At 43.3% G+C, this 24419-nt stretch overlaps 1 protein-coding gene across 4 annotated transcripts in view; it reads right to left on the minus strand.

Annotated features, from left to right (window-relative positions):
* The window catches only part of LOC123772181 (zinc finger protein PLAG1), a 294636-nt gene extending 270586 nt beyond the window's left edge, over window positions 1-24050 (minus strand). The window contains exon 1 of one of the 4 annotated variants that reach the window (XM_045765236.2): window positions 23986-24050. The gene's annotated coding sequence lies outside the window, so the exon portion shown is untranslated. The other 3 variants (XM_069311295.1, XM_045765235.2, XM_069311294.1) reach the window with 3 other exon arrangements.
* Window positions 24051-24419: the final 369 nt, after the last annotated feature.

Below are 24419 nucleotides of genomic sequence, written 5' to 3' on the forward strand. Positions count from 1 at the left end.
AGCGGCGTTTTCGGGAAGGTCTTGCTGCGGTTTTGGACATTATATGCATATACTCTTGTAGGGAATTTCATTACGAATACATTGATACCAAAATGAAAGTCCTAGCACCAGAATTGAGGTAACAAAGTTGAAAACAGAATACCCATTTTATTGCTCTTCATTAGCGCTCACGCGGGTAACGCTCCGTCACTTTCTCTGTTTGCTGTGGGTGGTACGCCGGGCTTTTGGACTTAATATTTGCATATACGCCTGTAGGAAATTTTATTGCCAACACAATGATACCAATATAAAAGACCTAGGACGAGAACTGAGATGTCCAAAGTGTAGAGTGTACTCATTTTATTGCTCCTGTGCGCTCCCGTGTAGCACGCTCTCATTTTCTGTTTCTCGCCGGTCTTTTGGGATTTATATACTTTAAGTCCTGTAGAGATTTTCAGTGCGAATACAGATACCAAAATGAAAGACCCGGGACCAGAATTGAGGTAACAAACTTGAAACGAGCATACCCATTTTATTGCTCTTTATTAGCGCTCACGCGGGTAATGCTCCATCACTTTCTCTGTTTGCTGTGGGTGGTACGCCGGGCATTTGGACTTTATATTTGCATATACTCCTGTAGGGAATTATATTGCAAACACAATGATACCAAAATGAAAGACCTAGGACAAGAATTGAGATGTCCAAAGTGAAGAGTGAAGTGAAGAGAGTGAAGTGAAGAGCGAGCTCTTGCCCACTCCCGGGTAAGATGCTCTTATTTTCTTGCCGGGCTTTTGGGATTTATATTCATTTCGTCCTGTAGAGAATTCTATTGTGAACACATTGATACCAAATTGAAAAACCTAGGACGAGAATTGAGATGACAAAGTTGAAAAGAATATACACTTTTCATAACAAGAGGCGCCTTAGGGTGGCGCAGTGCTCTCTTTCTGGTAACCGCAGCCTGTTTTCATCACGTCGGCGGGTGGAGATCACTGCTGTTTTTGACATTATATGCATATAGTCCTGTTGGGAATTCTATTACGAACACATTGATACCAAAATGAAAGACCTACGATGAGAATTGAGTTAACAAAACTGAAAAAGAGTGTAAACATTTTATCACTATTATGCACTCCTGGGTAACTTTCTCTCACTTTCTCTGTTAGTTGCAGATAGAAAGCCGGGTTTTTAGAGTTTATATGCATTTAGTCCTGTAGAGAATTATATTGCGAACACATTGATACCAAATTGAATATCTTAGGAAGAGAATTGAACTGACAAACTTGAAAAAATTATACACTTTTCAGAATTTACCGCGCTCTCCTTCGCGCTCCCGCGAAACGCTCAAACCCACCTGGGGTAGAGGGATAGTGCTTGGGGGCCCAGAACCTCAAAGTGTTAACTGCGCCAACCGAGAAAACTCTTTTTGATTTTTCGGTACGAATTTTAAATGTGTAAGAGGTTGGTTGTGTACGAAATAGACTCTTAGGACCTCAAGTGAGAGGCAGCCATCTTGGAAAAAATTCCCAGAATGCCCTAGGGCTGCTGGCTGAGTTAGTACTGAATGAGCAACCATGGGTGGCGCACGCGCCTCTGGCTCCCTAACACCTGTCCTACGCGGTGTTGAAAGATAACGCTCTGTCAGTGAAATTCAAACCTTATTGTTTGAAGAACATAAGGGTCATAATATTGGCGAAGCTAGACGCAATAAGGACCTAACACAAAGGTCGGATGCAAGTGATACAACACCTATGAGGATGATACAGCGAGCGTATCCATTTGTAGCTCTGAGCGTCACCCTTGCAATCCTATGCTATCTCCAATTTATTTAGATAATACATTGATGAATTGTTTTCTGCATTCAGTGATGATGCATCTGATACAAGTAGCATAGAGGAACAGTGTTAGCGGCTTCCATGGTGATGTTTTCCACAGATATTTCCAAAAATACCTGAATCTCTTCCTAACTGATGGACACTTTTTGAGGCTAGCTGAATCTCTTTCTGACTGACGGACACTGAGGCAAGCCGAATCTGTTCCTGTGTGGGACCATACAAAGTAAACTTTTCAAGACTACCTTACAAATTGATCTTTTCCTATAATCTTTTCAATACTACCTTATGCTTTACAAGCTTGGCTACATACAACCTACAAGTACTAAAGCCAAGGGTGTACGTGAGTGCATTACTGTATTTGCAAGCACACAGAATGAAGAAACAGGAAGCGAAAATTTATCTGTACCTGGTGCACTGAGAGCGAAGTCGCACTGTGTACCATGGACTACTTCATTGATTATTACTCACTTCCGAAGTACTGAGTGTGTAATACAGTGTGTTACTGTGTAAATAGTGTGTGAAACTGTACATATTGTAATTTTAGTGAATTTTTAACAGGTAATATTGCGACAATAAACATTTATTGTGGACACATTACTGACACATGTATCACAGTTCCATGGAACATTATGAACGTTCTACTGTATACATATTGTAAAGGACACAAATATGAATCATATATGATAAAAAACAAATAAAACCGCATTGGAAATACATAAAACAAATAATTGAAAATACATTTGTGGCAACACCTGGTGCTTGAATGGCCTGCGCGACCGTGTCTGGGTGATTCACGCACGGGCGACCAGGCCCTGATGACGTCACAGCCTGGTTGATACCTGGTTGATACCTGGTTGATGGGGTTCTGGGAGTTCTTCTACTCCCCAAGCCCGGCCCGAGGCCAGGCTCGACTTGTGAGAGTTTGGTCCACCAGGCTGTTGCTTGGAGCGGCCCGCAGGGCCACGTACCCACCACAGCCCGGCTGATCCGGAACTTCTCTTAGAAAACCGTCCAGTTTTCTCTTGAAGATGTCCACAGTTGTTCCAGCAATATTTCTTATGCTCGCTGGGAGGACGTTGAACAACCGCGGACCTCTGATGTTTATACAGTGCTCTCTGATTGTGCCTATGGCACCTCTGCTCTTCACTGGTTCAATCTTGCATTTTCTTCCATATCGTTCACTCCAGTACGTTGTTATTTTACTGTGTAGATTTGGGACCTGACCCTCCAGTATTTTCCATGTGTATATTATTTGGTATCTCTCTCGTCTCCTTTCTAGAGAGTACATTTGGAGAGCTTTGAGATGATCCCAATAATTTAGGTGTTTTATCTCGTCTATGCGTGCCGTATATGTTCTCTGTATTCCCTCTATTTCAGCAATCTCTCCTGCTCTGAAGGGGGAAGTGAGTACTGAGCAGTACTCGAGACGGGACAGCACAAGTGACTTGAAGAGTACAACCATTGTGATGGGATCCCTGGATTTGAAAGTTCTCGTAATCCATCCGATCATTTTTCTGGCTGACGCGATATTTGCTTGGTTATGCTCCCTAAACGTTAGATCGTCGGACATCATTATTCCCAAATCCTTGACATGCTGTTTTTCTACTATGGGAAGATTCGATTGTGTTTTGTACCCTGTATTATGTTTCAGATCCTCATTTTTGCCGTACCTGAGTACCTGAAATTTATCACTGTTAAACATCATGTTATTTTCTTCTGCCCAATCAAAAACTTTGTTGACATCTGCTTGTAGTTTTTCAATGTCTTCAGCAGAGGTAATTTTCATGCTGATTTTTGTGTCATCTGCAAAGGACGACACGAAGCTGTAGCGTGTATTTTTGTCTATATCAGATATGAGAATAAGGAACAGTAGCGGTGCAAGGACTGTACCTTGAGGTACAGAGCTTTTAACATCGCTTGGACTCGATTTTATCTGATTGACTGTTACTCTTTGTGTTCTGTTCGACAGGAAATTGAGTATCCAGCGTCCTACTTTTCCAGTTATTCCCATTGACCTCATTTTGTGAGCTATCACCCCATGGTCACATTTGTCAAACGCCTTTGCAAAGTCTGTGTATACAACATCTGCATTTTGCTTTTCTTCTAGGGCTTCTGTGATTTTGTCATAGTGGTTGAGTAACTGTGACAGACAGGATCTTCCCGCTCTAAATCCATGTTGTCCTGGATTGTGCAATTCATTGTTTTCCATAAAACTAGAAATTTGATTCCTAATCACTCTTTCAAACACTTTTATTATGTGTGATGTTAGTGCAACTGGCCTATAATTTTTTGCCAAGGCTTTACTCCCCCCCTTGTGCAACGGAGCTATATCTGCAGATTTAAGTGCTGCTGGTATCTCCCCTGTATCCAGGCTCTTTCTCCATATTACGCTGAGTGCTCTCGCTACTGGTACTTTACATTTCTTTATGAATATTGAATTCCATGAGTCAGGCCCAGGAGCTGAGTGCATAGGCATATTATCAATTTCTCTTTCAAAGTCTTCCGAGTTTGTGGTAATATCCGTTATATTATCTGCAGCTTGAATGTCATTCATAAAGAAGCTGTCTGGGTCATCAACTTTCATGTTGTTTATTGGTGTGCTAAACCTTGTCCACGTCCCCACAGCCAAAGTAAGTGGAATTTGGTATTTATTTTTACATAGACATGTTCAGGGAAGGGAATTTATCATTTTACGAAGAAAAAATTATTTTTGGGGAACATTTTATTTCATGCGCACCGGGGGAATTTCACAATAAACTCGGCGCAGCACAGTGGTTAAACATGTTCACACACATGTTGTCACTGCTTTATCAGGGTGATGCTTTTCCAAGAATGCAGTCACTTTTTCAAACATTCCCAACACTGCCCTGATCTCACTGGAAGAGGCAGCATCCTCCCTTACCTCCTCCTCTCCTTACTAATGATGCAAATTGTTGATGAGGACCTGCCATACTCCCTGGCGAGATCAGTCACACAGACACCGCGCTTGTGCTTTGCTATAATTTCCTCCTTCAAATCCACAGTACAGTAATTGTCTTTCTTCCTCTTGACAACACTATCTTTAGCAAGCAGCTTCTTTAGCGACATCGTACGTTATAAATTGTAGTCACAAAAACCACAAAAAAACGCAAATAAATGCAGAGGGATGCGTGTCGTGCACGATACAACAACAACATTGGCGTCGGAGGCATCCGAGAATTTGTGAGAACCAGCGAGAACGCTAGGAAGCACCATGTGGCTTACTCGTTAATAAAGCGAAAGCTCATCAGTAGAGACAAATTTTCAGCAAATGGCTTGCTCGTTACTCAAAATGTTCGTAGATAGAGCCGCTCGTTACTCAAAATGTTCAGATAGAGCCGCTCGTCACTCGAAGTTCCACTGTACCTCGGTTTAAGAGTTTAATCCATTCCTGGAGACAGCTCGTATTCCGAAGCTAATTTCCCCATAAGAAATAATGGGAAATGAATTAATCCATTCCTGACTACTCCAAAAAACCCACTTCAAACTAAATTTTATACCTAATTCATCTAAGTAAACCTACAAAACTATGTTCAAGTTATTACTTACCTTGCTGTTGGCATATGGAAGATGGTGAGGAGGAGGGAGGAGAAGAGGTGTTACTGTTTGGAAGGGGAGTCCCCTTCCATTATAACATCAGGCAGTGAGGACTTCACTGGTGTGCACACTCTGGCACGTTTTGCCTGCATACCACTAAAACTTGCTTGTCTTACAAAGAATCTGTCTAAAGACTCTTGTTTTTTCCTACATTTTAACACTTGTCTGTAGTAAGACATCACATTGTCATTTAAAAGGTCAATGCAACGGCCTCCTACAGCTTTATCTGGGTGAGTTTTTTCAACAAAACTTTGCAATTCTTCCCATACTTCACACATTTTCTTAACACTTTAGCGTTATCACTGCGCTCGAGAGCGTTACCACTTTTTGTGTTGAGGTCGCAAAGCAAACTCGCTTACGAATCACGAGAAAAAATATTTCTATAAACTCTTTGTTATGCGATCGACTTTGGGATAATTTGAAAATGTCCGCCATGAAATTTCCGTTTTCCCTAATAGCCGCATAGTCTATTTGGGAGAACGGCATAGCATTGCACCATCGAGGTAAGACCATTGTATTGTTGACACGACAAGTGTAATCGACGTAGTTTTTTATTTGGTGCCAGTCTAACACATCCTTGTGTGACATTTTATACTCATGTTCTTCTAGAACATTCTATTGCGAACACATTGGTACAAAATTGAAATACGTACATCGAAAATTAATGTCAGGACAGTGAAAAGTGTATACACTTTTCAGTGTTGCCACTCGATCGCTGGAAACGCCACACTATTTTCTTAGGTTAAACCGTATCACTGGCTTTCTTGGGACCCATGGCGAGATATATATAATAACTTTTATGGTCAAATGACCAAAAATCCAACAAAACACTGAAAATCCGGGTGAAGAATTGACGTGGGATAGTCACTGGGCGCGAGGCACTGGTAAACTGAGGGGTGAGGGGTGATGATCGCCGTACCACCACGCACTAGGTTGGCCTGTACGCGTATCAACAAACTCGCCTTCCTAGGTAACCCTCGCCTTACGAGGCACATTTTCAGAGCAAATACTGCTCGTATTCCGAAAAACTCGTATTCAGGGACACTCGTATTCCGAGGTACCACTGTATATAAAAACTCCTAGAACAGCAAAGGGGGATCACAAAGGCAGACCCCCACCAGGCAAAAACAAAAACAAAAGAAACCCCCCCCCCCCAAGAGGACAACGTACCCAGACGGAACAGAGCCGGCCGCTGTTATTGATGAAAACTAGCTGTTTTCCTGCAAACCTGCACTCCTACCAGCGACAAAAACTACCTCCTATCCAGAGACAAACAAGGGCAACAAAACCCCAGCCGACTCCAAGGGTGACCCAGTACCAAGCAGTAAAGGACACAGCGGAGGTAGAACCCAAGGTGACTTGTGGAAGGTGGCCCCAAACCCTAAGGGCAGTACTTACAGGGCACCTAGGGAACAGAGCCCTAGGTGCATGCAGCCCGAGTACCATGGAATCTCACTCCTGGCTCACACCCAACCGGTAGAGACAACCACACCACAAGGCACAGAACTGAAACAAAAACCGGAGCCAGAGGGACTCGACCGGCCAGTAATCACATCAGCCAAGAACTGCCGGTAGGATCGTCGGCGCGAATGGTTTGGGGCTCCCCCTTCTCCCTCCCGGGGAGGGGGCGGGGGTTGCGCAGACGGCGGCGTGTTGACGAGCTGACGTCATGCTAGTTCGATAATTTTGTTTGGGGAGTTCTGTGCACTCGTTCGGCATTTGGTAGCAATATTTTCACCAGAATAGGGGTTTGTTTTGGGGTACCTACCTTTCTGGGTGCCTGTCCTGGTCAATGGCAGACACTGAATGCTCTCAACCACAGGAGGGTTTCTATAGGCCATTGCTCCTCGTGCCTCTCTGAGGGGAGCCAGGTTCTGGCTCGTGGTCCCCAGTAGGCAAGAACTCCAAGCAATTTGACTGATGCCATAAAGTAATACATATCCATTCAGCCTGGACAGCTCCAGGGAGCCAATGGGGCCCACCCCAGAAAAGAATGTTTTGTTGATAGGGAGAACAGCTCCTATTAACTGGAACTGATAGATAATGTAATAATAAAGAGATGCAAGTACCTGTCCATTGCACAAAGAAGAAGAAGAATAGTAAGAAGTGTCCACAAAGTGGATTTGCAGCTGGTGCCTTTATAGCATTGGTGACTATTACATAATAACACAAATAATAATGAGAAAATATGTTATTATGCTCTATTTTGTTATATATCATATAAATACATTGCCCAAAGTTATTATCAGTTACTTTCAACAATGTTAAAAAAAAATTTAGGGGAAATTTTTTTTTTTAGGTTTTTAGTTTTTTTTCCTTTATTTATTATTTACATTTGTTGTAACCTTTACATCCAGGAGAGTGTATACCCCTCCTATGTCAAGACAATTATTTGGTCGACAAATAAGTCAGTGACAACTCTTAGAACTTGGGACTTAGACATTTTTTGGACTGATTTTTTCACAGATTTCAAACTCTATTTTCCTTGTTTCTTTAGGTTGTTTTGATGATTAGGGACCAGATTAGGACTTTTTTACTTATATAAAGTATACCCTAAATATATCCCCTAAATCTTTATAATTTTAATAATTATCCCTATATTTTGTCTTTTTGGGGGGTTATTTTTTCTTGACTTCATTTCAACACACATTGACCTACTACTTTCACATCTTCGAGTATGAATGCCAAACAGTGTTTATTAAACATACAAGTAAGTTCGTGAATTAGAACTGCCTTAATCATTGTCGATAACTTCAACTTCAATTACTGTACAGTACATCAATAACTAGAATTTCAACTTACTTCAGTATTCAAAAATTTATTTTCAGACCAATTCTCACAATTTTTACATATAGTGTGCACAGCTGTCTGTTCTACAAACCCTATAGAACTGATTTTTCATAAACTCTAAACGTTTGGAGTTATAAATTTTTGTCTAAATTTGTGTATATTTCAAATGCCATACTGTATCCACTCGCTAATCCGGACTATATGGGAAGGACCCCCAGCCGGATTATCACGTTTTCCAGATTAACATACTTTTTCACCTCTGAGTCCAAAAGGGAACATTTCCAACAATTTTTATACCACAATCATGATTTGAATTGACAAACACTAATCAGTGTGTGGGGCTGGGTGGGTGGTTAACTGCCTGGCTGGTAGGTGGGCAGGGAAAGCGGGTGGACAGGTAGGTGGGTGAGTGGGCAGGCAGGTGGGTGAGTGGGCAGGCAGGTGGGTGAGTGGGCAGGCAGGTGGGTGAGTGGGCAGGCAGGGATAGGTGGATTCAGGCAGGTAGGTTTTGGATGGGTGGATGGCAGGCAGATTGGCTTGGTGGGTGAGGGGTGAGGAGTGAGGGTTCGCAGGGAAGGGGACAGACGTGTTGTTGTCGCGCTCCGTGAAAACACTGGAATAAACCAGGCTTCTTTTAGGATTACAACCATGGATTATGGCCCACGGTGATCACCAAGTGCATAGTGACCCATAGGAAAGTTGAATACAAAAATTAACAATGGAACTTTGAGTTAAATACAGAATAAACGTGGGACCACGTGGTGAGCCAGTGCCACCAGGCTCATGTGTTCAGGCATATAGGGGATATATATCAAATATAGTGAGCAGTGATACTTTAAACAGTGAAGTGGAACGTGTAACACAACACATAAATTAGTGGAGAGTGTCAGAGAATTGTACATAGAAAAAGTATAAATGTAAAGTTGTGGCAGGAGGCATCACACTAGGCTGTTTACACCACAGCCACGAGGCCTACACAGTGTAGGGGACGTCCCTTAGTGATAGTATACTCCCTCAGTGATAATATACTGGCAATATATATTGTAATACAGGAAAGTGGATCTAGGAACTAGTAATAGACTAAGTGAATAACATTGCAAGCCGGAAGAAAGTAGAAAATCCCTTAGGGTATTTCAGGTAAATAATCATTGTATAAATCAAGTAACTGGCAACCGGTGGCATCCTGCCCCCAACCTGGGACAAACAACGGTTAACTATACTATCCCCAAGCGGACCATATTTCTCCACAAGGTGATAAGTACCCCCACACAAACTTGAACAAATAAACTTATGTATACAGTATATAAATATACTGTATACATATTATATATACATACATATAATATTATACATACAGTGGAACCTCGATTAACGAGCGGCTCTATTAACGAGCATTTCCAGTAACGAGCAAACCACTCACAGCAAATTTGTCTCTATTGACGAGCTTCACCTCAATTAACGAGCAAAACCACATGGTGCTTCCTAGTGTCTCGCGGGTTCTTGCAAATTCTTGGACACCTCCGATGCCATTGTTGTTGTTGTATCGTGCACGACAAGCATCCCTCTGCATTTATTTGTGCTTTTCTTTGTTTTTTGTGGTTTTGTGACTATAATTTGTAACACATGATGTCGCCAAAGAAGCTGCTTGCTAAAGATAGTGTTGTCAAGATGAAGAAAGACACAATTACTGTGGATTTGAAGAAAGAAATTATAGCAAAGCATGAGCGTGGTGTCTGTGTGACTGATCTCACAAGGGAGTATGGCAGGGCCTCATCAACAATTTACACCATTAGTAAGGGGATGAGGAGGTAAGGGAGGAGGCTGCCTCTTCCAGTGAGATCAGGGAAGTGTTGGGAATGTTTGAAAAGGTGACCGCATTCTTGGAAAAGCTGCCCTGATAAAGCAGTAACAACCCGGTGAGTGAACATGTTTAATGACAATTTGCTGTCTTGTTTTAGGAACCTAAAACATCCTAAAACACATCCTAAAACAAAGACAAAAGCAATTGTCAATAGATACGTTCTTTGCAAAAGTAGAGAAAAAAAGAGCCAGTGATGGTGAACCACAACCCGGTCCCAGCGGGGTGAAATTCCCAAGAAGAGAGAGCCCGCCTGACTCAGAGGTGGATTTTCCTTCCACACCATAACCCCTCTCCTCCTTCCCACCTCCCCATCGTCTCCTTCAAGCCAGCAACGACTCTTCATAAGGTAAAGTAAACATGAAAGCAGTACAACAAAACATTTATAATTACATGTGCAGTATTATATTTACATTATAAAATGTCATACAAGTATGGATGTTTCTGGGAGTGGAACGGATTAAATTTATTTCCTTTATTTTAAATGGGGAAATTTGTTTCTTAAGACGAATTTTCCAAATAACGAGCTCGGTGCCAGAACGGATTAAACTCGTTAATAGAGGTTCCACTGTATATGCATATAATATTATAACATCACAAACCCAACATGGAGGCGTGTGGAGGCTGCTTTAAGTCACTTCGGAAGAGTGTTGTAGGCATTGTATGTAACATTTGTAACATAAGATTTCACCTGAGTTGTACAGGATTACCTACACAATATGCAAACTGGGAAGGTAACTACTGGATCTGTCAAAGTGACAGACAGATGTGGGAAAACATCACCAAACTAATGAATAACATTCCTGAAGTACTCAGGCTACAATTCACACAAAAACTACCAGAAATATATGCAGAGTATATAAAGACAGCAACGAACTCTGAGCACAACCCAGGGACTGAGAATTTAGAGAGTCAAAGTAGCATTGTAAAAGGACATGGTGTCAAGGTACACAAAAATGAAGGCAGAATTGTAGAGCAAACTGGTGATATGAATAAGGAGAGAAAAAATGAGACGAATGAGAACACAAATGAGAAAGACGAAAGCAACAAGGAGAAAGATAAGGGTAATACCGAGAATGAATGCAGAAACGAGAAAGTTGGAACAAAAAACACAGAGGTAGCCAAGTCGTGCACGGGTACAAACAATAAGAATACAATCACAGATGAAAATATTTGCAGGTATTATGCAAAAGGACAGTGCAGATATGGGCCTAGAGGCACGGAATGCACATTCACGCACCCACGGAAATGCCCAAACTGGTTATGGAAAGGCAGATGTAGTTTTGATACAGAGTGTAGATATTTTCCCCCTAAGCTATGCAAACTCTCAGTTAATGAGAGGAAATGCTGCGATCTTCATTGCCCTGATTTTCATGTCAGAGGGACACAGCGCTATATAAGAGAGGAAGTCCAATATAATAGCCCTGAACATTTTTTAGAGGCAGGCAGAAACAGAGGGAAAAACTGACAGGCAGAAACGTGGCAGGAGTACGGATGGAGAGGGGGAAATGCCCAAGACTGGACTACGGTTCGTCATCTAGCTCACACATACTACACCCCCCCCAACTACACAGAGACTACCACACTCCCCAGTATCACTTCCAAAACTAGACAAACCATTGCCACATCAACACACCCTGGGTCAGTGTAGAGAGGAGGGAGAACTACCAAAACCTTCCAGAAGTGACACACAATATGGACAATCATTCATATTTGCAATCATTCAAGGTTTAAAGCCAAAGTCAAGAAATAAAGTTAAGTTCATAAATGGCCTCCTATTAGAGTCAAACTCAATATTTGGAGCATTCATGGAAACTCATACAAAAGATTCCAAGGATGGTGAAATTTGGATTCCAAATTATAATTTATATAGATGTGATAGAAAAACTAGGTCAAATAGAGGAGTAGGTCTGTATATTAAAGAGGACCTGGTATGCACAGAACTACTAAACTCAACTAATGAGGTGGTAGAGGTACTTGGAATTAAGGTAGAGAAACTAAACCTAATTACTATTCTAATATATAAAATGCCAGATACAACGGTTGAGGAATTCACAGAGCAGATGCACAAAATAGACAACATACTTGATAACTTAGCAAACCCAGCTCCAGATATTATCTTCCTTGGAGTTTTCAATTTACCGAGTCTAAGATGGAGAATGGCAAACACAAATATCATAGCAGGGAATGACCCGGGAAATAACCAACCACAGGTCAGAGAACTTTTGAGATTCTGTGACAAATTCTCGCTCAATCAACAGATTACAGAACCAACTAGGAACGAAAACAAACTAGACTTGTTATTCACAAACAATTAAGAACTAATCAGAGACATTACAATCTCAGATACTACATACTCAGATCATAAGCTCATTGAAGTGCAAACTAGCATAAATAACGGTAGTAGGTCTAAGAGACCCAACAAGCGAGATGGAGTTTTCAATCAATTCAATTTCAACAATAAGAGGATCGACTGGGAAAAAATAAATGTAGACCTTGCAACCATTCAATGGGAGATGGTCCTAAGCGACAAAACTCCCACACAGGGAATAGCTCAACTGACAGCTGAAGCGTACAAGGTCTGCTTGAAGCACGTGCTTGTGAGGCAGGGTAGAAAGAGGACCACTCTAGAAAGAGAACGCAGACGACTGTACAGGAGAAGGAAAAAAATAACGGAAATGCTTCGGCAGACACAACTATCACAAGCAAGAAAAATAAACCTAAGCAGGGAGATCAAAGAAATAAAACAAACATTGAAGCGATCATATGAGTCTGAGGAAATGGAATTGGAACAGAAAGCTATACAAGAGATAAAGAAAAATCCTAAATATTTTTTCACACACGCAAAATCAAAATAAAAATCCTTGGCCAGTATTGGACCGTTAATTACAAATGAAGGTACGTACACAGAGGACAACAAAGAGATTAGTGAAATTCTAAAAAGCCAGTATGAGGATATGTTTAGCACACCAATAAACAACATGAAAGTTGATGACCCAGACAGCTTCTTTATGAATGACATTCAAGCTGCAGATAATATAACGTATATTAACACGAACTCAGAAGACTTTGAAAGAGAAGTTGACAATATGCCTATGCAGTCAGCTCCTGGGCCTGACTCATGGAATTCAATATTCATAAAGAAATGTAAAGTACCAGTAGCACGAGCACTCAGTGTAATATGGAGAAAGAGCCTAGATACAGGGGAGATACCAACAGCACTTAAATCTGCAGATATAGCTCCTTTGCACAAGGGGGGGAGTAAAGCCTTGGCAAAAAATTATAGTCCAGTTGCACTAACATCACACATAATAAAAGTGTTTGAAAGAGTGATTAAAAATCAAATTTCTAGTTTTATGGAAAACAATGAGTTGCACAACCCAGGACAACATGGATTTAGAGCAGGAAGATCCTGTCTGTCACAGTTACTCAACCACTATGACAAAATCACAGAAGCTCTAGAAGAAAAGCAAAATGCAAATGTTGTATACACAGACTTTGCAAAGGCGTTCGACAAATGCGACCATGGGGTGATAGCACACAAAATGAGGTCAATGGGAATAACTGGAAAAGTAGGACGCTTGATACTCAATTTCCTGTCGAACAGAACACAAAGAGTAACAGTCAATCAAATAAAATCGAGTCCAAGCGCAATTAAAAGCTCCGTACATCAAGGTACAGTCCTTGCACCACTGCTGTTCCTTATTCTCTTATCAGATATAAACAAAAATACACATCACAGCTTCGTATCATCCTTCGTAGATGACACAAAAATCAGCACGAAAATTACCTCTGCTGAACACATTGAAAAATTACAAGCAGATGTCAACAAAGTTTTCGATTGGGCAGCAGGAAATAACATGATGTTTAACAGTGATAAATTTCAGGTACTCAGGTACAGCAAAAATGAGGATCTGAAACATAATACAGGGTACAAAACACAATTGAATCTTCCCATAGTAGAAAAACAGTATGTCAAGGATCTGGGAATAATTATGTCCGATGATCTGACGTTTAGGGAGCATTACCAAGCAAATATTGCGTCAGCCAGAAAAATGATAGGATGGATTATGAGAACTTTCAAACCCAGGGATCCCATCACAATGGTTGTACTCTTCAGATAAAACACCTAAATTATTGGGATCGTCTCAAAGCTCTCAAAATGTACTCTCTAGAAAGGAGACGAGAGAGATACCAAATAATATACATATGGAAAATACTGGAGGGCCAGGTCCCAAATCTACACAGTAAAATAACAACGTACTGGAGTGAACGATATGGAAGAAAATGCAAGATTGAACCAGTGAAGAGCAGAGGTGCCATAGGCACAATCAGAGAACACTGTATAAACATCAGAGGTCTGCAGCTGTTCAACGTCCTCCCAGCGACTGGTTGATACCTGGTTGATGGGGTTCTGGGAGTTCTTCTACTCCCCAAGCCCGGCCCGAGGCCAGGTTTGACTTGTGAGAGTTTGGTCCACCAGGCTGTTGCTTGGAGCGGCCCGCAGGCCCACATACCCACCACAGCCCGGTTGGTCCGGCACTCCTTGGAGGAATAAATCTAGTTTCCTCTTGAAAATGTCCACGGTTGTTCCGGCAATATTTCTTATGCTTGCTGGGAGGACGTTGAACAACTGCGGACCTCTGATGTTTATACAGTGTTCTCTGATTGTGCCTATGGCACCTCTGTTCTTCACTGGTTCTATTCTACATTTTCTTCCATATCGTTCACTCCAGTACGTTGTTATTTTACTGTGTAGATTTGGTACTTGGCCCTCCAGTATCTTCCAGGTGTATATTATTTGATATCTCTCTCGTCTTCTTTCTAGTGAGTACATTTGGAGGGCTTTGAGATGATCCCAATAATTTAGGTGCTTTATTGCGTCTATGCATGCCGTATATGTTCTCTGTATTCCCTCTATTTCAGCAATCTCTCCTGCTCTGAAGGGGGAAGTGAGTACTGAGCAGTACTCAAGACAGGACAACACAAGTGACTTGAAGAGCACAACCATTGTGATGGGATCCCTGGATTTGAAAGTTCTCGTAATCCATCCTATCATTTTTCTGGCTGTCGCAATATTTGCTTGGTTATGCTCCTTAAACGTTAGGTCGTCAGACATTATTATTCCCAAATCCTTTACATGCTGTTTTCCTACTATGGGTACATTTGATTGTGTTTTGTACTCTGTATTATGTTTAAGGTCCTCATTTTTACCGTACCTGAGTAACTGGAATTTATCACTGTTAAACATCATGTTATTTTCTGATGCCCAGTCGAAAACTTTATTAATATCAGCTTGAAGTTTTTCAATGTCCTCAGCCGAGGTAATTTTCATACTGATTTTTGTGTCATCTGCAAAGGATGATACGAAGCTGTGACTTGTATTTTTGTCTATATCTGATATGAGAATAAGGAAAAGCAGCGGTGCAAGGACTGTACCCTGAGGTACAGAGCTTTTCACTGCACTTGGACTAGATTTTATATGGTTGACCGTTACTCGCTGAGTCCTGTTTGACAGAAAACTGAGTATCCAGTGTCCTACTTTACCGGTTATTCCCATTGACTTCATTTTGTGTGCTATCACGCCATGGTCACATTTATCGAAAGCCTTTGCGAAGTCCGTGTATATCACATCAGCATTCTGTTTTTCTTCTAATGCCTCGGTGACTTTGTCGTAGTGCTCAAGTAGCTGTGAGAGGCACGATCTTCCCGCTCGAAATCCATGTTGGCCTGGGTTGTGAAGGTCATTGGTCTCCATGAAATTGGTGACCTGACTCCTAATCACTCTCTCAAATACTTTTATGATGTGCGATGTTAGTGCAACTGGTCTATAATTTTTTGCCAATGCTTTGCTCCCTCCCTTGTGTAGAGGGGCTATGTCTGCTACTTTAAGTGCATCTGGTATCTCCCCCGTGTCCAAGCTCTTCCTCCACACTATACTGAGTGCCTGTGCTACCGGCACTTTGCATTTCTTTATAAATATTGAATTCCATGAGTCTGGACCTGGGGCCGAGTGCATGGGCATGTTTTCAATTTCTTTTTCAAAATTTAGTGCGCTCGTGTTTATATCAGTTATCTTTACAGGGGTTTGAATATCCCGCATAAAGAAATTGCCTGGATCTTCCACCTTCATGTTGTTTATTGGAGTGCTAAACATGTCCTCATACTGCTTTTTTAGGATTTCACTAATTTCTTTGTCATCCTCCGTGTATGAACCTTCACTTGTACGAATAGGTCCAATACTGGCAGTGGTTTTTACTTTTGATTTCGCATATGAGAAGAAATATTTTGGATTTTTCTTTATTTCCTGAATTGCTTTCTGTTCTAACTGCCTTTCTTCAGTTTCATATGAGTGTTTCAATTTCCGCTCGATTTCTTCAATCTCCCTATTTAAATTATTCCTTCTTTGACGGGAAATTCGTGTCTGCATAAGCAGTTCCGTTATTTTTTTCCTGCGTTTATAGTGTCGTCTGCGTTCTCTTTCTACGTTAGATCTCTTTCTGGCTTTCCTCAAAGGAACATGTTTCAGACAGACTTGATACGCTTCTGAAGTGTTTTTCTATTCCTTCTGTAGGACTTGTATTACTTAGAACAGTTCCCCATGGAATGTTTGTAAGTTCCCTGTTTATTATCTCCCAGTCTATCCTTTTATTATTAAAATTGAATTTACTGAATAGCCCCTCTCGCTTTATCAACTATAAGAAATATTGCCGGAACAACCATGGACATCTTCAAGAGAAAACTGGACTGTTCTCTAAGAGAAGTGCCGGACCAACCAGGCTGTGGTGGGTATGTGGGCCTGCGGGCCGCTCCAAGCAACAGCCTGGTGGACCAAACTCTCACAAGTCAAGCCTGGCCTCGGGAGTAGAAGAACTCCCAGAACCCCATCAAGCAGGTATCAAGCAGGGTGAACAGGTTCGAGCAGGCAAGTGGGTGGGTGGGTGAGCAGGCAGGTGGATAGGTTGGCAGGTCTGTGCAGGCAGGTGGGTGGGTGGGTTGGCAAGTGGGTGGGTGGGTTGGTAAGTGGGTAGGTGGACGTGCAAGTAGGTGGGTGGGTTGGCAGGTCTGTGCAGGCTGGTGGGTGGGTGGGTTGGCAGGTCTGTGCAGCCTGGTGGGTTGGTGGGTTGGCAGGTCTGTGCAGGCAGGTGGGTGGGTGGGTGGGTTGGCAGGTCTGTGCAGGCAACCCGTTCTCGCAAATTTAATAAGTCAATATTGACTTATTAAATATGTGCATAGGTGACATACTTAACATAATAGTTTCCCTTGAAAAGCTTCATAGAAAACACCGACCTTACCTAACCTACTTAGTATGTTAAGATAAGCATCTTATTGCTTCGTAATTACAATTATTACCTAACCTATACCTATAATAGGTTAAGTAACAATTGTAATTACGAAGCTATAAGATGCTTATTTTAACATACTAAGTAGGTTAGGTAAGGTCGGTGTTTTCTATGAAGCTTTTCAAGGGAAACTATTATGTTTAGTATGTCACCTATGCACGCAACTAATAAGTCAATATTGACTTATTAAATTTGCAAGAACGGGTTGGTGCAGGCAGATGGGTGGGTTGGCAGGTCTGTGCAGGCCGGTGGGTGGGTTGGCAGGTCTGTGCAGGCCGGTGGGTGGGTGGGTTGGCAGGTCTGTGCAGCCTGGTGGGTTGGTGGGTTGGCAGGTCTGTGCAGGCAGGTGGGTGGGTGGGTTGGCAAGTCTGTGCAGGCTGGTGGGTGGGTTGGCAGGTCTGTGCAGGCCGGTGGGTGGGTTGGCAGGTCTGTGCAGGCCGGTGGGTGGGTTGGCAGGTCTGTGCAGGCTGGTGGGTGGGTTGGCAGGTCTGTGCAGGCCGGTAGGTGGGTTGGCAGGTCTGTACAGGCCGGTGGGTGGGTTGGCAGGTCTGTGCAGGCCGGTGGGTGGGTTGGCAGGTCTGTGCAGGCAGGTGGGTGGGTTGGCAGGTCTGTGCAGGCCGGTGGGTGGGTTGGCAGGTCTGTGCAGGCTGGTGGGTGGGTTGGCAGGTCTGTGCAGGCCAGTGGGTGGGTTGGCAGGTCTGTGCAGGCCGGTGGGTGGGTTGGCAGGTTTGTGCAGGCCGGTGGGTGGGTGGGTTGGCAGGTCTGTGCAGCCTGGTGGGTTGGTGGGTTGGCAGGTCTGTGCAGGCAGGTGGGTGGGTGGGTTGGCAAGTCTGTGCAGGCCGGTGGGTGGGTTGGCAGGTCTGTGCAGGCCGGTGGGTGGGTTGGCAGGTCTGTGCAGGCCGGTGGGTGGGTGGGTTGGCAGGTCTGTGCAGCCTGGTGGGTTGGTGGGTTGGCAGGTCTGTGCAGGCAGGTGGGTGGGTGGGTTGGCAAGTCTGTGCAGGCCGGTGGGTGGGTTGGCAGGTCTGTGCAGGCTGGTGGGTGGGTTGGCAGGTCTGTGCAGGCCGGTGGGTGGGTTGGCAGGTCTGTGCAGGCAGGTGGGTAGGTATTCACCTAGTTGTGTTTGCGGGGGTTGAGCTTTGCTCTTTCGGCCTGCCTCTCAACTGTCAATCAACTGTTTACTAACTACTTTTTTTTCCTCCACACCACGCACACACACACACCCCAGGAAGCAGCCCGTGACAGCTGACTAACTCCCAGGTACCTATTTTCTGTTAGGTAACAGGGGCATTCAGAGTGAAAGAAACTATGCCCATTTGTTTCTGCCTTGCACGGGAATCGAACCTGCGCCACAGAATTACAAGTTCTGGGCACTATCCACCAGGCTACCAGGTCCCCTGGGGTGGTGCAGACAGGTGGGTGAACAGGTGGGTGGGCAAGCAGGCAGGTGAGTGAACTGGTGGGTGGGTTGGCAGGTAGGTGAACAGGTGGGTGGGCTATCAGGCAGGTGGGTGGGTGGGCGAGCAGGTAGGTGGGAGAGCAGGCAGGTGGGTGAGCAGGCAGGTGGGTTGGCAAGTGGGTAGGTGAGCGTGCAGGCAGGTTCAATCAGGCAAGTGGGTGGGTGAGCAGGCAGGTGGGTGAACAGGTGGGTGGGTTGGCAGATGGGTAGGTGGGCATGCAGGCATATGGGTGTGCAGGCAGGTAGGTAGGTGGGCATGCAGGCAGGTGGGCTGGTGGGTGAACAGGTGGGTGGGTTGGTAGGTGGGCATGCAGGCAGGTGGGTGGGTGGGTGAGCAGGCAGGTTGAGCAGGCAGGTGGGTGGGTGGGTGAGCGAGCAGGCAGGTGGGTGGGTAGGTGGGTGAGCGAGCAGGCAGGTGGGTGGGTGGGTGAGAAGGCAGGTGGGTGAGCGAGAAGGCAGGTAGGTGGGTGGGTGAGCGAGAAGGCAGGCAGGTGGGTGGGTAGGTGAGCAGGCAGGTGGGTGGGTGGGTGGGTGAGCGAGCAGGCGGGTGGGTGAGCGAGCAGGCAGGTGGGTGAGCGAGCAGGCAGGTGGGTGGGTGGGTGGGCGAGCAGGCAGGTGGGTGGGTGGGCGAGCAGGCAGGTGGGTGGGTGGGCGAGCAGGCAGGTGGGTGGGTGAGCAGGCAGGTGGGTGGGTGGGCGAGCAGGCAGGTGGGTGGGTGAGCAGGCAGGTGGGTGGGTGGGCGAGCAGGCAGGTGGGTGGGTGAGCAGGCAGGTGGGTGAACAGGTGGGTGGGTTGGTAGGTGGGTGGGTTGGTAGGTGGGTAGGTGGTTGTGCAGGCAGGTGGGTAGGTGGGCGTGCAGGCAGGTGGGCAAACAGGTGGCTGGGTTGGCAGGTGGGCATGCAGGCAGGTGGGTGGGTGGGTGAGGAGGCAGGTGGATGGGTGGGTGAGCAGGCAGGTGGGTGGGTGGGTGAGCAGGCAGGTGGGTGGGTGAGCGAGCAGGCAGGTGGGTGGGTGGGTGAGTGAGCAGGCAGGTGGGTGGGTGGGTGAGCGAGCAGGCAGGTGGGTGGGTGGGTGAGCAGGCAGGTGGGTGGGTGAGCGAGCAGGCAGGTGGGTGGGTGAGCGAGCAGGCAGGTGGGTGGGTGAGCAGGCAGGTGGGTGGGTGAGCAGGCAAGTGGGTGAGCAGGCTGGTGGGTGAACAGGTGGGTGGGTTGGTAGTTGGGCGTGCAGGCAGGTGGATAGGTGGGCGTGCAGGCAGGTGGGTAGGTGGGCGTGCAGGCAGGTGGGTAGGTGGGCGTGCAGGCAGGTGGGTAGGTGGGTGTGCAGGCAGGTGGGTAGGTGGGTGTGCAGGCAGGTGGGTGTGCAGGCAGGTGGGCAGGTGGTTGAACAGGTGGGGGTAGGTGGGCGAGACTGGAAAGAAACAGATCACACACACACATCTGTGATCTCCTACCTGGTCACCCCCTCTCCCCACCTCACACCAGCCTTCCCAACTCCCCCTCCACGTGTGTCGACACGTGGGGTGTTGACATGTTGTACAGGACTATGATTATGACTAACATATGCGTCTTAAGTTTTGTTAAATCCCATTTTATTTTCTTGTAAATATTTAAAGCAATAAATAGCAAACCAAATACTGTACTGTAACGTTCAAATATTATTGTGTGTTATTTAATATTTGTAACTAGCTCTCCATGGCAATAAGAAAACAATATAATTTTTGCAACACTTCCAACGCCACCTTCCTTTGATAGGCTTAAGCAAGTCACATCTGGTACCCCACACACTCAACACTTCTCCCTCCCTCCCTGACCCACTCCCTACTTCCTTCCCTTCCCGATCAACTCCCTCCCTCCTTCCCTTAGGGAGGGAATTATGGACAGTTGAACTGTGATCTTTAAAACAGAGTGTATGGGATGTGGGGCAGGCGGGGGAGGTGTGTCGGTGGGGGGGAGGGACCAGCTCACTCAGAAAACACTACACACTCGACTCTGTTAGCAAGAATTGTTTCTTAAATCCTGGATGTACATGATCATATATATTTTTGGTTACAGATTTTGTTTAGCAATATTATTATGATAATAAAAAGCTATAAAAATACTTGTTTCCATGAATGCTTTATTGTATTGGATGGAAATTCTCCAGGCTGGCAATCTACTGCCACCTACAGAAGGATCTCTTGGGGAGGGGGGGGGGGAGGGAGGGGGGGAGGGAGGGAGGGAGGGAGGGAGGGAGGAGGAGGAGGGCAGTGAATGTGGGCGGGACAGAGGAAGTGAGCAGCAGTGAGGAGTGACTCTCTCCCTTCCTGGTGGTGGTGTACAACGAGTGTTAGGCCACTGATCCGGCCAAACACCCGCTAGTCTGGCTCCCATGAACATTTTGACCGGATGGGGAGGTAACTTTATCCGGCTATGATTTTGGCTGGATTAGGGCGTTTTCCAGATGGTCGGATTTTGGATTAGAGAGTGGATACAGTATTGACAATTTTTTTTACAGTAAACTATACTGAAAACCTATATTCTAAATATATGAAAATGAAGATCATATGCTATTCTGAGAGCATAATAACACCAAATAAACAATTGGTGATAGTTTATATTTTTGCAGCCGAATTCAAAATCTGAAGTTTTTAATATTAAATTTTATAATTATTTTTTATATTCTTGTTTTCAAGTTACACTGGTATCATTTACTAAAAGATGTAGTCTTTCTTAGAAAAGTCTTTCATATGAAGAAAGATTAATAAAGCTTAAATTGCATTCACTGGAAAAATGAAGAGTTAGGGGTGATATGATAGAAGTTTACAAGTGGATGAATGGACATAACAAAGGGGATATTAATAGGGTATTAAAAGTATCAACTCAATACAGAACTCAAAACAATGGGTATAAATTGGATAAGTTTAGATTTAGAAAAGACTTGGGTAAATACTGGTTCGGTAACAGGGTTGTTGATTTGTGGAACCAATTACCGCGTAACGTGGTGGAGGTGGGGTCCCTCGATTGTTTCAAGCGCAGGTTGGGCATGCATATGAGTGGGATTGGGTAGTTATAGATAAGAGCAGCCTCGTATGGGCCAATAGGCCTTCTGCAGTTACCTTTGTTCTTATGTTCTTATGTACTAAATACAAAAGTATTTAAGGAATTTCCTGTCTTAATTCCTATACATATACTGTACTGTATGCACTTTAGTTTTAAATAAGATAGGCTAATCATATATGAGCAATACTAAGAAAACTGACTATTAATTACAGCAAGAAATAACTGAATCATTTAATTAATACAGTACATCTACAAAACATTTATATTTATTTAAAATCTTTTCTAAAATAGTTTAAATCTTGCCAAAAAATTTCAATGAATAAAAATAAATGTAAATACCTATATATATCAACTAACAAGTTCAATGGTATTAACTGCAGAAACTATGAGACATCCAGTAATTTACAGATACTAATATCAAGTCACTAAAAGGATAATTTTATTTGCAAATATTTTTTTCAATCAAATTACTACTCAATAGTAGTGTCTAACTTAGCATCACTGACTGTACTTTTATGCTGGATATATGATAGGTAATTTCATACAAAAGAAGATTTTCTAATAAATTTTAAAACCTAGCCTAGCCTAACCTACTTAGCTTAACCCAACATACCCTATCATGGCCAAACCCAATCTACTCTAATGATATATAAAATTATTAATTTGGAAGCTAACTTGTGCAATATGCCCATATTCTACATATTCTATGTGTTAGGTTCCAATCATTTTGTGTAAACTTCATCCATTGTATTCATTTGTATTGGTTTTGTACATAAGGTTAGGTAATTATGAGGAAAAATCATTAAATCAGTATAACACTTAGAGATGTTCATTATAATATCATTTTATACGTGGCTGCATTTTTAATTCAATAATAATAATAATTCAATGTGTCTGGAGACAGGTAACCAGTGTATTTATACATGTTAGGCTAATATTGAGATCTCCCTCCCCCCCAGGTCGAATTACTAACCCCACCCAGGATGCAAGCCCACAAGAAGCTAATGCCTGGGTACCTACTTCCTGCAAGGTGAACAGGTGCATTAAATGATAAGAAACGCACCCAACCATTTGTCCCACCTGGGATTCGAATGCAGATTTTTCGATTGTGAGTCACAAACGAACCTGCCTGTACTACCGAGACGTCCGCAAATGTTTTGGCAGGGGAGGTGGGTCCCCAGTAGTATTAAGTGTTCTGTATAAAATATTAAATTATACACTTTACAAACTTGACATATGATAAATTAGGTCAGATTTGACAAATCTATATGCAAACCCCATGCTATATGACATTCTGTATCTTTGTGTTTCTTGTTACAACCTAAAAGATAATTGGTACTTGCATCATCTTAGTGATATTTTTGTTTTGCTTAATACAGAATTACTTTTACAACAATAAAACTGTCATTGTTTCTTTCTACATATCTCAAGAAAATATAAAGCTGTTGTAGTAGAATGTGTTCAATTCAGGGTTTTGTTCTGGCCAAGAAAATCTTACCTAACTTTAAACAATATATGCGAGAGAGGTGTTTCATCATTGTTAAAATAAAACAGGGTAGGATCTTATGTGCAAGATTTCAGATGAAACTTCACAAATAATAGTGACATCTCTCCAATGACATTTTAAAATACGTTTGTAAATCAACACAGCTATCTATATTATCACTATGTTCATATTAAAACTGGAATAATGCTCTAAATAAAGATGACCCAGTTTCTTTCTTAATCTTATTTTGCGATAACATCGGCTTTCAGGTCTGCCAATTAAGCTACAGACTTCATTTTATATACATTAATGTGAAATGTAAGCTGCAGTGGGTAGAGAGGGGTACATATAGGCTACACAGTCTGTGTATTACACTACATACTAGAAACTGCGCATAAAATCTACAGAACACGTACCACGTGACGTAAAATTCCTTGTTTACGCTCCGAACGTTAACATATCGCTTAGAGACATGCCACAGTAATTGTGAATTTCTTCGTAAAATCGTATTAACTTTGACTATGAAGCGGATTAATATAGTCCACAGTGTATGCTACAAGCATTTACGGAGTAAATTGCACATACCAAGGTCTAGATTTGGCCCATGTGGCAGACATGTTTTGATTAGGGAATTATGGGAACAAAAACGCGGGAAAATGTAGGTTACTCCGTCTTTACTTCTCATGGTATTAATATCCTAGAAAGAGCTATATTCAAAAATAAATTGTAAATTGATAGTTGTAGCTCTATCAAATATATATTACTCAAAAATCTTCAATGCTTAGAAAATTAATCACATTATTTTGGCTCGTTTTAAAACACTATAGATTTAGCATATGAATACTAGCTCAGCTACGATTGCTGGTGACGTCATACTACTACTCGCAACCCATTGAAGTGATTGGTGGGTTGTACTATGCCAGCGCACACGGCCATTCATGAGCGGTCCCTTTAAATTTTTGTAAACAACACATCAAATGTCCTGATCAGAGTGCAATTTTGTAAACAAAGATCCTTGC

This window comes from Procambarus clarkii, chromosome 69, assembly GCF_040958095.1.
Source record: "Procambarus clarkii isolate CNS0578487 chromosome 69, FALCON_Pclarkii_2.0, whole genome shotgun sequence".
Taxonomy (NCBI): Eukaryota; Metazoa; Arthropoda; class Malacostraca; order Decapoda; family Cambaridae; genus Procambarus; species Procambarus clarkii.